Here is a 16,198-nt window from a genome sequence, read left to right as displayed (position 1 = left end):
ACACTAATCTTGAATATATTCTTTGTGCTAGTAAAGTCTTATTTTTCAGAAGAATTCAGAATTCCTTTGTTTTCATTTGAGTGAAGGAGTCCCTTTACTTTCCTACCAAATCACTATCCTATAAGATACTGGTTTGCTTCATCATCTTTTAATAAGCAGAAAGTGGTTATTTGGGAAGTACTAATAGCTGGCTTACAGCACACTTACTCCACTCCCTTGCCTACTAAAATCCTCATTTAGTTGTACATAGTGAGGGCATAAGACTATGCAGCAAATTCAGCACATTCTTGGGGCATGTGTTTTAGAGTAGCTGTGCATAAGCAGGGAAATCTCATGAAAGTTTTCCTGTTCTAAATTACTGAATATTGATAAAGTGAGAGAGAGAGAGAGAGAGAGAAGTTCCATGTATGTATTCCCTCTTTATCCATGTTTTCGTTTTTTCTTCTTTAGTTGGGTAATGATAAAAACTGGATGATGATATAGTATGTTGAACTACAATGTCTAGGAATATTTGTCTGGACTAAGGATGCTGAATTGAGAATAAGAGAAGTGCTAATATTTCTAAAAACCCAGGTTCTATGCAATACTCCCCTCTATGAACCTTGTTCCCTTCCATATTCCCCCACTCTTTTTTTAATAATGGACCTTCCTTTTGTTTAATATCCAAATGGTTTCTCTCTCTCTCTCGAGCAACAGCATACCATTAGCTGTTACTCAAGAGTAAATTCAGCCTTCTATTCCCTCACACCTAATGGTCTGAGGAGTCTACAAACTCATCTGGAACAAGTACTTGATATTCCACTACATCGCAGCTCAACTGAGTGTTCTTGCTCTGGCTCTGTTACTGTTAACAAGGTTTCTGAGAAAGTCACAAGTATCAAAAAGCAAATGAAAATGGAAGAACAGCATGAGACTGAGTGAGTAGATTAAAGTTTTGTATAATTGAAATTTCAGAAATGGAGGAGAGGATGAGGCAGAAGGAACATCTATGGACATAACTATGTTAAATTGTCTAAAGGTGAAGATTCAGGAAGCACTACCAAATTTAAGCAAATTCATGTTGTATTAAAATGGCCAAAAATCAAAGACAACGCTAAGGAAAATAAAGCATTAAGGAACCACTGGTAAGAAACAGAGCTGACCTCTGTAACGAACATTCCCGACCTCAGAGTTGTGGGCTTTGACATGTGCCTGGCAGGAGTGCATAATTGTTATAAATCAGTGACTGCTATGATGCCTCTTTTGCTCCCTCTTTGGAATGTGAGTGTTTGGTTGAAGTTATCTTTTTCCCATCTCACCAATATATTTTGGATTTGTGGCATGAAAATAGCTACTTAGTTCACAGATCCATGGCTTAAGAAGAGCTTCAAAATGCTGTTCTTGAGAAATTTCACCCAAGAAGCCTCATTTGCATCAGGACCTCACCCAGATTTCCATAGCCTGGACTTTAAGCCTTATGTAGTGATGGGATGAGATTTTGGGGTTCTTCAGAGGTGGTTAGTAAATCTTGTATGTGGAAGAAATGTGAATCCATGGGGCCAACAGAAGGACTAAGATAGATTTTCACAATAATGCTCCCAGTGAATCAAACCTCCCCGTATCCAGGTGGCATAAAAAGTAGCCTTAGTTAGCTAGGGCTACCATAACAATGTATTGTAATATAAATGACTTTATTATAGTTCTGGAGGCTGGAAATCTGAGACCAGGAAGATATAGCTGGTCTTCACCTCTGTTGAAGGCTTGCTTTCTGGCTTGCAGATAGCTTCTTAACTCTCTCTGTCCTCACATGGTAGAGAGATAAATGGAGAGAGCAAGCTCTCCGGCATCTCTTCTTGTAAGGATGCCCATTCCATAATGAGGGCACTGCTCTCGTGGCCTTATCTGACCCTAACTAACTCTAAAAGGTCTATCTCCAAATACCATCATGTTAGGGATTAGGACTTCAACATATGAATTTGAGGGAAGCCGCACTCAGTCCAGAGCAGTGGGGAAAGAACAAAAAACAAGGAACCAATGTAACAAATAGAAAATAGTTATAAAGACAATAGATATTAATCCTTTTATGTCAATAATCACTTTAAATGTTAGTGGTCTAAATATATCAACTAAAAGACAAAGATTGTTAGAGTTGATTAAAAAAATAAAACAAGACCCAAGTAAATGTTGTTGGCAAAGAATCTCTGTTAAATATAAAACACAGATAAGTTAAAAGTAATGGGATGGAGGAATAAATACAATGCTGTTACTCATCGAAAGAAACTTGAAAGAGCCACATTAATATCACACAAAGTGTATTTTAGAACGAGAAAGGTTATTAGGTATATGAAGGAGCATTATGTAATGATATAAGAGTCTATTCTCTGAGAAGATACTGAAATACCCTAGCTTGGCTGTGATGAATACATTTTAAACAATCCTGCTGACTCCATTTTACCCACCCTTAGCTATGTCGGGCATTCTGTTCCGAGAACTTTATAGTCTCAGAAACCTGGTATCTTTGTAACCAATTTTCTGAGAAACAGGGCCCACTGGCCCATACATCCTGTACCTGCAACTGTGTAACTGCCTATCCCACATCCTCAGTGAAAAACAACTTTAAATAGAATTTTGTTGTTAGGCACCACCCTCTTCCCCTAACCTGCTCCTTCTGCTTCTGTAATAATCTGCTTACCACCCCCTGACCCTAAAGTGATATAAAAATGTTGACTGCCCTTTGTTCTGGGCCCTGGCTGACTCTTGGACACCAGCCATTAAAGTGGACTCTCAACAAACTCAGAGTGTGGCGCTTCTGTTTAAACTCACTGGGGTGTAACAGTTTAACAACACTAAACTTTCATGAACCTGCGAACAGATTGACAAAAAACATGAGGCAAAACTAATAAAACTGAAATGAGAAAGAAAATGTTCCACCATTATAGTTGGCAATAGATCTCTACAAGTACACATATACTAACAAAGTGATTTTCAGTTGAGAGAGGAACTGTGTATCTGGGGATGAAGATAGGAGAGTGACTTACTTTTTATTTTATGTCATTTTTTACCTTTTCACTTCTGTATCCTTTACATCTACTGTGTATTAACAATGAATACATAAAAAAAGAAGAAAAAAGTGTTTGGAATGAGACTTGAATTTAACAATTCTGCTACATAATTCTGCTCCAAAATTGCTGTGATGATTGAGGTACATGCGTATGTCAAGTGGTGATGACAGTGCCAGACCCTTGATAAGCTCTTGATAATTATTACTTTTGTCTTAGGTATGATTCACATAAAACTTAACTGTGGCTGTTCAGCAGCAAAGGTCTCCGTTATTTATTTTTTAGGGCCCCAGGTTCTCTAAATTGTATTGTGTATGTTAATTATATGACTTCCTGCCACTCAAGTAGGATGATTCATATGCACAGTACTCAGGAATTTATTCTCGTGTCACCAACCGACATCACTACATTAGACAACCAGAGCACACATTATTTGTGTCATCTTAATTGTGTCATTTTAATTGACACATAATAATTACACATATTTATGGGGCACAATGTGATGTTTCAATACATGTATAAATTATGTAAATGATCAAATTAGGGTAATTAGCATATCCATCATTTCAAACATTTCCCATTTTTTCATGGTGAGATCACTGATAATCCTCTCTTCTACCTATTTCAATATACTCAATATATATTATTAACTATAGTAACCCTACTGTGCAATACAACATAAGGACTTATTCTTCTTGTCTAATTGTAACTTTGCACTTGTTGGCCAATCTGCCTCGATCCTCTCCTCTCCAGTCTCTGATAACTGCTGTTTTACTCTCTATTTGTATGAGATCAACTTTTCAGTTTCCATAAATGAGTGAGATAATATATTATTTGTCTTTCTGTGTCTGTCTCATTTCACTAAATGCAAAGTCCTCCAGGTTCATCAATGTTGTCACAAATGTCAACATTTCATTCTTTCTGAAGATTGAATGGTATTCCATATATACTTCATTTTCTTTATCTTCTCATCTCTTATTGGACATTTAGGTTGATTTTATGTGTTGGCTATTGTGAATAGTGCCACACTAACCATGAAAGTGCAGATATATTTTCAACCTACTGATTTTATATCCTTTGGTTAAATATCCAGCAGTGGGATTGCTGGATAATGTGGTAGTTCCATTTTTTGTTTTTTGAGGAATCATCATACTGTTTTCCATAATGGTTATACCAATTCAGTTTCTCACCAACAGTGTGCAAGAGTCCCCTGTTCTCCATATCCTTGCTAACACTTGTTTTTCTTTTGTATTCTTGATGATATTCTAATTGGAGCAAGTTGATATATCATTGCGGCCTTGATTTACATTTCCCTTATAGTGATGTTGAACATATTTTAATATAACTGTGGACCATTGATTTGTATGTCTTTTTTTGAGAAATGTCCACTAAGCTCTTTTGCCCATTTTAAAATCACGTTATTTGTTTTTTGGTTATTCAGTTGTTTGGGTTCTTTATATAGTCTGGAAGTTAATCCCTTTTCAGATTTGTAGTTTGCAAATGTTTTCTCTGAAGAGGTTGTCTCTTCACTCTGTAAATTGTTTTCTTTGCAGAGCAGAAACTTTTAGTTTGTCTATTTTTGTTTCTGTCGACCATGCTTTTGAGGTCTTATCCAAAAAACTCTTGCCTGGTCCAGTGTTATACAATGATTCCTCTAATTTTTTTTCTAGTAGTTTCATAGTTTCACAATTTACTTTTAGGTCTTCTCAAGTTACAATACATTCATTTTGAGCTGATCGTTGTATAGGGTCAGAGATGGGCATCTATACTCATTTTGCAAATGAATGACCAGTTTTCTTAACTTTATTTATTTATTTATTTATTTATTTGGAGATGGAGTCTTGCTCTGTGCCCCCAGGCTGAAGTGCAGTGGTGCAATCTCGACTCACTGCAACCTCCACCTCCCAGGTTCAAGTGATTCTCCTGCCTCACCCTCCCTAGTAGCTGGGATTACAGGTGTGTACCCCCAGTCCTGGCTGATTTTTATATTTGTGTAGAGATAGATTTTACCATACTGGCCAGGCTGGCCTTGACCTCCTGACCTCAAGTGATCTGCCCAACTCAGCTTCACATAGTGCTGGGATTATAGGCATGAGTCACTGCTCTTGGCCCCCTACCACCATTTATTATACAGACTGTCCTTTCCCTAATGTGTGTTCTTGGAAACTTTGTCACAAATCATTTTGCTATAGATGCAGAAATTTATTTCTGAGCTCTCAATTCTGTTTCACAGGTCTATGTTTCTCTTTTTATGCAAGTAGTATGCATCTTTGGTTACTATAGCTTTGTAATATATATATACATACATACATATGTGTGTGTATATATATATATGCATATGTATACACACACACACACACACACACACACACACATATATATATAATTATTTTTTTAATTGTACTTTAAGCTCTGGGGTACATGTGCACATCCCACAGGGTTGTTGCATAGGTACACACATGCCATGGTGGTTTGCAGTCACCATTCCCCCATTGCCTACATCAGGCATTTCTCTCAGTGTTTTCACTCCCCAGTCTCTCTGCTCCCTGGTGTCCCTCCCCTAGCCCCCCACCCCTCAACTTACCCCAGTGTGTGATGTTCCCCTCCCTATGCCCATGTGTTTTCATTGTTCAACACCTGCCTATAAGTGAGAACATGGGGTGTTTGATTTTCTGTTCTTGTGTCAGTTTGCTGTGAATGATGGTTTCCAGATTCATCCATGTCCCTACAAAGGACACAAACTTGTCATTTTTTTATGGCTGCATAGTATTCCATGGTGTATATGTGCCATATTTTCTTTGTCTGGTCTATCATTGATGGGCATATGGATTGGTTCCAGGTCTTTGCTATTGTAAACAGTGCCGCAATGAACATATGTGTGCATGTGTCTTTATAATAGAATAATTTTTAATCCTTTGGGTATATATGCAGTAATAGGATTGCTGGGTAAAATGAAATTTCTATTTTTATTTTTTTTATTTCCCCCCACCCCGGAATTTCTATTTCTAAATCCTTGAGGAATCACCACCCTGTCTTCCACAATGGTTGAACTAATTTACACTCCCACCAACAGTATAAAAGTGTTCTTTTTTTTCCACATCCTCTCCAGCATCTGTTGTCTCCAGATTTTTTAATGATTGCCATTCTAATCGGCATGAGATGATATCTCAATGTGGTTTTGATTTGCATTTCTCTAGTGACCAGTGATGATGAGCATTTTTTCATGTTTCTTGGTAGCAGAAATGTCTTCTTTTGAAAAGCATCTGTTCATATACTTTGCCCACTTTTTAATGGGGTCGTGTGTTTTTTTCCTGTAAATTTGTTTACGTTCTTTGTGGTTTCTGGATAGTAGCCCTTTGTCAGTTGGATAGATTGCAAAAACTTTTTCCCATTCTGTTGGTTGTTGGTTCACTCTAATGATTGTTTCTTTTCCTGTGCAGAAACTCTTAAGTTTAATTACCCCATTTGTCTATTTTGGCTTTTGTTGCCATTGCTTTTGGTGTTTTAGTCATGAAGTCCTTTCCTATGCCTATGTCCTGAATGGTATTGCGTAGGTTTTCTTCTAGGATTTTTGTGGTGTTAGGTCTTATGTTTAAATCTTTAATTGATTTGGAGTTAATTTTTGTATAAAGTGTCACAAAGGAATTCAGTTTCAGCTTTCTGAATATGGCTAGCCAGTTTTCTCAACATCATTTATTAAACAGGGAATCCCTTCCCCATTGCTTGTTTTTGTCATGTTTGTCAAAGATCAGATGGTTATAGGTGTGTGGCATTGCTTCCGGGACCTCTGTTCTCTTCCATTGGTCTATATCTCTGTTTTGGTACCAGTACCATACTGTTTTGATTACTGTAGCCTTGTAGTATAATTTGAAGTCTGGTAACGTGATGCCTCCAGCTTTGTTCTTTTTGCTTAGGATTGTCTTGGCTATGTGGGCTCCTTTTTGGTTCCATATAAAGTATAAAGTGGTTTTCTCCAGTTCTGTGAAGAAGGTCGATGGTAGCTTGACGGGGATAGCATTGAATCTGTAAATAACTTTGGTCAGTATAGCCATTTTCATGATATTGATTCTTCCTAACCATGAGCATGGAATGTTTTTCCATCTGTTTGTGTTCTTTTATTTCCTTGAGCAGTGGTTCGTAGTTCTCCTTGAAGAGGTCCTTCACGTCCTTTGTTAGTTGTATTTCTAGGTATTTTATTCTCTTTGTAGCAATTGTGAATGGGAGTTCACTCATGATTTGGCTCTCTGTCTGCTATCAGTGTATAGGAATGCTGGTGATTTCTGCACATTGATGTTGTATACTGAGACTTTGCTCAATTTACTTATCAGCTTAAGAAGGTTTTGGGCTGAGACGATGGGGTTTTCTAAATGTATGATCATGTCATCTACAAATAGAGACAATTTGACTTCCATTTCCTAATTTAATACCCTTTATTTCTTTTTCTTGCCTAACTGCTCTGGCTAGAACTTGGAATACTATATTGAATAGGAGTGGTGAGAAAGGGCATCCTTATCTAATGCCAGTTTTAAAAGGAAATGCTTCCAGTTTTTGCCCATTCAATATAATATTGGCTGTTGGTCTGTCATAAATAGCTTTTATTATTTTGAGATATGTTCCATCAGTACCTAATATATTGAGGGTGTTTAGCATAAAGAGCTGTTGAATTTTGTTCAAGGCCTTCTTTGCATCTATTGAGATAATCACGTGGTTTTTGTCTTTGTTTCTGTTTATATAATGGATTACATTTATAGATTTTCATATGTTGAACCAGCCTTGTATACCTCTGTTGCAGAGGCTATGGGGGAAGCACAATATCTGGTCCGGAGTGCTGCAGGGGTAAGGTCTCCAATCCTCTGGGCCAGTTGCACTTCCCAGGTGGGGCAGTGCCCCACCCTGCTTCTGTTAGCCCTCTTTGGGCTTCTCCCACCCTGCTTCAGTTCACCCTTTCTGGGCTATTCCCACTGTCCAACCAGTCCCATTGAAATGAACCTGGTACCTCGTTTGGGAATGTGGAGATCACTTGCCTTCTGGGTCTCTGTCACTGGGAACTGCTCTCTGGAGTTGTTCCTATTCAGCTGTCTTGGCTGAAGTCCCCCAGTCAAGGTTCTTAGGTGTGGACAAAAGAACACTCCCTAGCCTGTGTCAAGATATTGAAGAGTGTATTCCCACCTCTATATATGAGTTACCAGTGAGATGTCTGCTGTCCCTTTCCATGTGGCCCCTTCATGACTGTAGCTCTCTGTTTCTTTTCCAGTCATTGTATATGAGCCTCTTCCTTAAAAGTGGTGGGTGATCCCATCTGTACTATGCAGCTCGCTTTGTAGTATATTTCGAAGTCAGGGAGTATGATGCCTCCAGCTTTGTTTTTTTACTCAAGATGCCTTTGGCTATTTGGGGTCTTTTGTGATTCCATATGAATTTTAGAATTGTTTCTCATTTCTGTGTAGAATGTCATTGGTATTTTGATAGGGATTGCATGGAACCTATAGATTGCTTTGAGTAGTATGACATTTAAAAAATATTAATTCTTCCAATCCATGAACATGGGATATTTTTCATTGATGAGCAGTCAAAATCCAGTGTTTCTGTGCTGATTTTCTGTGTGGATGATCTGTCCATTGTTTAAAGTGGGGTGTTGACATCCCCTCTTTTTTCCCACTTTCCCACTTGCAAACACATATTGAAAGTACCACAAAAAATTATAACAACACATGCGACACAGGCTGGTTTTCAACATACATAGAGCCTAAGCAAGAAGGGTAAGTAACTGAAGCTCTACAGAGTTCATTCTGGGAGCCCTGCTACAGGAAATTTTAATCTACCAAAACAAGTTTTTCCTCCCACAGTCCAGGCTCGTCACTTCTTCCTAATCCAAGCTGGCCTGTCCACACACGGAAATCAAGGTTGCTCCATATATGTTAATACTTGGTCAACTGTGTTTCACGAGGCATCTCCACAAGTCAAGTCTTGGTTCAAATTCTGTATAGGAAGTTCCTGTTGCTGTCAAAGAACTCTTGCACCCTCTGCACTACTTTGCTGCTGAAGTAACCTGGCTCCCCTGCCCTCAACTCTTCCAGCTTCTGATAATTTGGAAATCTACCATTGTCAGTTCTTCTGGTGCTCTCAGAATCACTGGAGTACTTCTGCAGCTCTCTCTGATGACCTAGGGCTGCAGCAAGAGACATAGAACTCTCCTTCTCCAGTTTCTGGTTTCCTTATTCCTTCCCTTTTGTCTCCTTGGTACATTTGTCCTGTGAGTGTTTGACTTTATCACTTTCAAAGCTGTGGTGTGATTTGGGTCTTTGGATGAGGCATCATGACCTGACATAAGCAATGAGCCTGATACAGAGTGGCCCTCAGGGAATGGCTTTTAGGTATGTACAGAGCCTGGGAGCTGCTGGAGCAAGTAGGCAAGCCCAGTATTCTTAAGGACTTTTTGATCCTGCTTCAGTTTCACCTCCAATGTGGGCACAAACTTGCTTTTTAAAACTCTTTGCATCACATAAGTGCTGACATCAAAGCCTTCAGTCAACCTGGGAACTGACCAGGACTCTGACAGGAAAATGTGAGAAAGTTTGGAACTTCCTAGAGACTTGTTAATTGGCTTTCACCAAAATGATATTCGTGATGTGGGCAATCAAGTCCAGGCTGAGGTAGTCTCAGATAGAGATGAGGAACTTTTTGGGAACTGGAATAATGGTGATTCTTGCGATTCTTTAGCAAAGAGACTAATAACATTTTGCCCCTTCCCTAAAGTTCTAGGGAAATTTGACCTTAAGAGAGATGATTTAAGGTGTCTGGCAGAAGAAATTTCTAAGCAGCAAAGCATTGAAGAAGAAGCAGAGCATAAAGATTTGGAAAATTTGCAGCTTAATGATGCAGTAAAAGAGAAAAACTCTAAAGAGAAATTCAAGTCTGCTGCAGAAATTTCTATATATAACGAGGAGCCGGATGTTAATCACCAAGACAATGGGGAAAATGTCTTCAGGGCATATCAGAGACCTTCACAGCAGCCCCTCCCATCATAGGCAAGGAGGCATAGGAGCTAAAAATGGTCCCAGGGTCCTCCTGCCATGTGCAGCCTAGGGACTTGGTGCCTTGTGTCCTAGGTGCTCCACCCATGGCTAATAGGGCCCAAGATACAGCTCTGGTTGTGGCTTCAGAGGATGCAAGCCCCAAACCTTGGCAGGTCCCATGTGGTGTTGAGCCTATGGGCCCACAGAAGTCAAGAATTCAGGTTTGGGAACCTCCACCTAGATTTCAGAGGATGTGTAGAAATGCTTGGATGACCAGGCAGAAGTTTGCTGCAGGGGCAAAGCAGTCATGGAAAACCTCTGCTAGGGCAGTGCAGAGTAAATGTGGTGTTGAAGCCCTCACAATGAGGCACTGCCTAGTAGAGATCTGAGAAGAGGGCCACCATCCTCCAGACTCCAGAATGATAGATCCACTGACAGCTTGCACTGTGAACTGGAAAAACCACAGACACTCAATGCCAGTCCATGAAAGCAACTGGGAGAGGGGCTGCCCCTGCAAAGCCACAGGGGAGGAGCTGTCCAAGGCCATGGGAACCCACCTATTGCATCAGCATTACCTGGATGCAAGACATGGAGTCAAAGGATATCATTTTGGAACTTCAAGGTTTAATGACAGCCCTATTGGATTTCAGACCTGTATGGATCTGTGGTCCCTTCATTTTGGCCAACTTCTCTCTTTTAGAATGGGTATATTCACCCAGTGCCTCTATCCCCATTGTATCTAAGAAGTAACTAACTTGCTTTTGATTTTACAGGTGAATAGGCAAAAGGGACTTGCCTTGTTTTAGATGAGACTTTGGACTGTGGACTTTTGAGTTAAATCTGGAATCAGTTAAGACTTTGGGAGGATTTGCGGAAGGCATGATTAGGTTTTTGTTTTGTTTTGTTTTTTTGTTTGAGTCTGTTGCCCAGGCTGGAGTGCAGTGATGCAGTCTCAGCTTACTGTGACCTCCACCTCCTGGGTTCAAGCAATTCTTCTGCCTCAGCCTCCTGAGTAGCTGGGACTACAGGTGTGTGCCATTGCATCCAGCTAATTTTTGTATTTTTAGTAGAGATGGGGTTTTATCATATTGGCCAGGCTGGTCTCAAGCTTCTAACCTTAGGTGATCTGCCCACCTCGGCCTCTCAAAGTTCTGGGATTATAAGCATGAGCCACCATGCCTAGTCTCAACATGATTAGTTTTGAAAGCTTTTCTTGTCTCAGATGAGACTTTGGATTGCAGACTCTTGAATTAATGAGTTAAGACTTTGGGGCATGATTGGAAGGGCATGATTGTGTTTTGAAATGTAAGGACATGTGTTGAGAAATGCTAAGTGTATGACTACTGAGAAATGCTGAGTGTGTGACAGAATATACTGTTTGCTAGGAAGAACAATGGCAAGGAAAACCTAGCCAGCCCTCCCCAAGTGGAAAACTACTTGGAGCATTTCAAAATGGCAGGACAATATATAAATATCATATACTGGTTAAAACAATTCTTAAAGATATCTGACCCAGCCCCCTTGGCTCCCTCATAAAGAATACCTTTTAATTTGTCTGTGATCAGTGATAAGCAGGCACCAGCTACCTACAGAGCATAATTTGTGTTATGAGAAAATACCGAACATCTGTTTGCTAATAATAATCACCTCTTCAGAGAGAATAATGGCATGGGTCAGAGTCTACTTGGGGCCCTTCAGCCTGGAATGCTGTTAGCCCCTGAGGTTCTCAGCTCAGAAGGCTGCTGGTCCCCTGGAAACAACCACTTTGCTGTTCTATCTGGGTATCTGCCTCTCAGTTTCCTTCAGTGCCGCCTGGGTGGGGGTCTCTCTGGCCAAGCTGGTACTTAATAGACATAAGATTTGGGAGGGGCCTGGGGTGGAATAATATGATTTGGCTCTGTATCCTCACCCAGATTTCACCTTGAATTGTAATGATCCCCACGTATCAAGGGTGGGACCAGGTGGAGATAACTGAATCATGGACACAGTTCTCTCCATGCTGTTCTTGTGACAGTGAGTGAGTTCTCATGAGATCTGATGGTTTTATAAGGGTATTCTCCCTTCTCTCAACACTCATTTTCCTGCTGTCCTGTGAAGAGATGCCTTCCACCATGATTGTAAGTTTCCTGAGGCCTCTCCAGCCAGGTGGAACTGTGAGTCAATTAAATCTGTTTTCTTTATAAATTACCCACTATGGGAACAGACTAATATAGGAGGTTCTATTTTTATGTATTTTAAGGTTTTGTTCCAAGACTTACAACTTTTTTTTAGCATTTCTTATAGTGCTGGGTTAGTAGTGGTGAATTCTCTAAGCCTTTGTCTGAAAAAGACTTTATCTCTCCTTTGTTTATGAAGCACTGTTTATTTTTTAAAATCTTTTCTCTTTGTCTTTGAGTAGATTAATTCTAAAGCCTTGTCTTCAAGCTCTGAAGTTTGTTCTTCTACTTGTTCTATTTTGGTGTTGAAACTTTCCAGTGCAGTTTGTACTTCTCTAAATTTGTCTTTCATTTCCAGAAGTTGTGATTGCTTTTTCTTATAAGACTTACTTCTCTGGAGAATTTTGATCCATATCTTGTATTGTTTTTAAATTTTCTTTAAGTTATTTTTCATCTTTCTCTGGTGTCTCCTTGAGTAGCTTAATAAGCAACCTTCTGAATTATTTATCTGGCAATTCAGAGATTTCTTCTTGGTTTGGATCCATTTCTGGGGAGCTGGTATGATTTTTTTGTAGGTGTTACACAGCCCTGTTTTGTCATCTTAACAATTACATTTCTGGTTCCTTCTCATTTGGGTGAACTATTTTATTGCGAAGTCTGGAACTCAAGGCCTGCTGTTCAGATTCTCTTGTCCCACAGGTAATTTCTTGATGTGGTACTCTCCCCCTCCTCCTGGAGATGGTGCTTCCTAAGAGCCAGACTGCAGTGACTGTTACTGCTCTTCTAGGTCTAGCCACCCAGCGGGGCTACGAAACTCTGGGCTGGTGCTGGGTGATATCTATAAAGAGTACTGTGATGTGATCTGTCTTCAGGTTTCCCAGCCATGGATACCAGTACCTGCTCTAGTGGAGAGGTGAAGTAGACTCTGAAAGTCCTTGATTATAGAGATGTTTAGTGTTCTGGCTTTCTTAAATGCTGGTTATGCTAGCAGTGAATTTGTTGGGTGGACACATTCAAAACTTCTGGTTGGTCAGCTGTGGTGGCTAACACCTGTAATCCCAGCACTTTGGGAGGCTGAGGGGGATGGATCACCTGAGGTCAGAAGTTTGAGACTAGCCTGCCCAACATGGCAAAACCTCATCTCTACTAAAACTACAAAAATTAGCTGGGTGTGGTGGTGCACTCTTGTAGTCCCAGCTACTGAGGAGGCTGAGGTGGAAGAATCAGTTGAACCTGGTGGGTGGAGGTTGCAGTGAGCTGAGATCACGACACTGCACTCCAGCCTGGTGACAGAGTGAGTCTCTGTTTCAGAAGAAAAACAACAACAACAACAACAACAATAACAACAAACCTCTGGTTAGCCAGGATGTTGCAGGCAGTGGAATTAGCTGTTATCTTCTCTTTCCTGTGATTGGGATTATTCTGTCATGAGTTGCTGTAATAACCTGAGTCGTTTAGTATCCAACCAAGATATGGCACTTTTAAGAGAGCACCAGCTGAGGTAAGGAATTCTTTGTTATTATAATGTTTTTGTAAGTAGATCCAAGATAAGGGGGCACTCCAAGCCACTCAGGACCACATGGGGAAACATCAGGTTGGTTAGGAAGCTGAGGGCACATTATAATTTTTATTTGGCCATATCACCCACATTTATTTGTCCATTTCTAGGCTTCTGTGGATCCTGGCATCTTAGCTATGGCTCTCCTAATACCTGCTGGTCACAGAACCATAGAAATTGAGTGTCTAGGAGCAGAGAACACAGACCAGTGATAACAAGATGTAACTTTTTTTTCTTTCAGCACTTTGATTATATTGTCCTATTGTCTCCTGGCCTGTAAGGTTCTGCTAAGAAATGTGTTCATAGTCTAATGGGGATTCCCTTATATTTGACTTGACACTTTTCTTTTGCTAATGTTAGAATTCTGTCTTTGTCTTTGACTTTTGAAGTTTGATCATAATGTCTCTTGGGGATGACCTGTTTGTGTTGAATTTGTTTGGGACTATTAAGCTTCCTAGGTCTGATATCTATATCTTTCAGAAGATTTGGGAAGTTTTAAGCTGCTATTTTGTTAGATAAGCTTCTTGTGCCTTTCTCTATCTCCTCCTTCTGAAAATTACATAGTGAATATTTACTTAATGGTGTCTCATAAATTCTGTAGGCATTCTTTGTTCTTTTTAATTTTTATTTTCTCCGATTGGTTAATCTCAAAAGAGCTGTCTTTAAATTCAAAAAGTCCTTTTTTTTTCTTGATCCAGTCTTCTGTTGTAGCTTGAGTTGTATTGTTCATTTTATTTATTGTATTTTTCAGCTCCAAGATTTCTGTTTGGTTCCTTATAATAATATGTCTCATCTCTGTTGACTTTCTCATTCAGATTGTGAATTTTTTTCTTCATTTTATTTCCCATATTATCCTGTGTCTCATTGAGTTTCCTTAAATTATTATTTTAAACTCTCTTTCAGCCATTTTGTAAATTTTCTTTTGCTTTTCGAGGTCAGTTATTGGAGAATTGTGCTCTTTTGAGGGTATTATGTTTTCTTGCTTTTTTATGTTTCTTGTATTCCTATCTTGATATCTGCACATCTGGTGGAACGGTTGTTTCTTGCATTTTTATGGAGTAGCTTTTTAAGAGAAGGGTTTTTTTTTTGTTTTTATTTTATTTTTTTCCTGTATATGTGTCCTAGAATGTCAGTTGAGTAGTGTGCATTGGCTTTGGTTCTAGGTAGGAGCCATAGTGCACTTCTATGAGGTTTCTTCAGCTGTAATCAATACTGGTGATGCCTGTGAGTTTCTCAGTGGCCTAGGATGTAGAAATTTGTGGTGGCAGTAGTATGGCTTTGTTGGGGCCAGGACAGTTGGCTGCATCTCAGACCAAGGGTGTTCACTGGCTTTGGCTCAGCATCTCTGTTGTGCATAACCACCTGTACACTGGAGAATAGGACACTACATGGGCTTAGGTACCGCGCTTGCAGCTGTTATACGGCCTAGCTTCCAATTAGTTGATATTGTGGCACTGTAGCTAGATGATGAACATGGTGGAATGGCAGTGCAGCCTCAGGGGTGCAGTGGCTACTGTCCCTCTGAGCAAAATGTACTGTAGCAGTGACTTCAGTTTCAATTTGGCAGTGTGCCATAGCACCTTGCATCATAGTGGGCTTGCTGAGTCCTGGGGATTTGGGGTAGGTTCCTCCCCTGGAATAATGCAGCCATGTGAACTCCAGGCAGTTCCCTAAAGTGGGCTTAGGGCCTTGTATTACCTCAGAATTATCCAGTAATAGGGACTTCAGGTATCTACAGTGGTAATGGAGTATCAATGGTGTAGCAAACAGTGGTAGCAAAGTGGTAAATGGAAGGGACCTCCTGTTTACCTTTTCCCTGCAGAGAGAAGTCTTTCTTAGTTTGGAGCTGATCTCAACTGGGGAGATGGAATGGAAGACGCATGGCATTTTCTCCCCTTGTCTATGCTGCCAATCTGAGTTTCTGTGCCCCATATCATTTTTCTCTACTGTCCTCCACCCCCGCCTATATTCCAGTGCTCTCCTTTAGAGTCTCTAGTTGGAATGTAGTTGTTTATTTATTGTTTTGGTCCTTTTTATGAGGTAACAAGCATTAGGCATGTCAGCATCTTTCTGACATTACTCTTCATCTTCATCTTCATCTTCTTTTTATTGGGTTTAGTGCCCTGTTCACTAAGACCTTATTGCCTCTGCCATCTCTTGGGCACAGTTCTTAGTAGTGAATACCTGCAGACACTTACATAGGCTTATTTTGTTTGTTTGCTCAAGCTTTACAGGGGAAAGTGTACAGCAACACTGAGTAGAAGCTGAGTGTAGGCAGGAAATAAGGGGTCAAATATTTGGACGGATTTTCTGGTTGGCTTAAATATTTTTTTTGAGATCAGTTCCAAAATTATTTGCTTAGTGGTTTAGGTGTTATTGTTTAGATGTAACATTGTAGTAAATTGAATCGATGCATAATCACTCTTAAGT

The 16,198-nt window shown here is 39.9% G+C and overlaps 1 long non-coding RNA gene and 1 pseudogene across 1 annotated transcript; both read right to left on the bottom strand.

The window, feature by feature from the left end:
* Positions 1–9,010: 9,010 nt before the first annotated feature.
* On the bottom strand, positions 9,011–11,680 carry LOC116549122 (annotated as a pseudogene).
* Positions 11,681–12,496: 816 nt separating this feature from the next.
* Positions 12,497–15,503, bottom strand: LOC116549753. Its single transcript, XR_004268046.1, has 3 exons — positions 15,492–15,503; positions 14,662–14,664; positions 12,497–12,586 (listed from the first exon to the last, which is right to left on the bottom strand). It is a non-coding gene; the product is annotated as an uncharacterized LOC116549753 (long non-coding RNA).
* Positions 15,504–16,198: the final 695 nt, after the last annotated feature.

The sequence above is a fragment of the Sapajus apella genome, unplaced genomic scaffold (genome assembly GCF_009761245.1).
Source record: "Sapajus apella isolate SASKATOON/1434 unplaced genomic scaffold, GSC_monkey_1.0 scaffold6, whole genome shotgun sequence".
Classification (NCBI taxonomy): Eukaryota; Metazoa; Chordata; class Mammalia; order Primates; family Cebidae; genus Sapajus; species Sapajus apella.
This window is presented reverse-complemented; position numbering and strand designations above follow the sequence as displayed.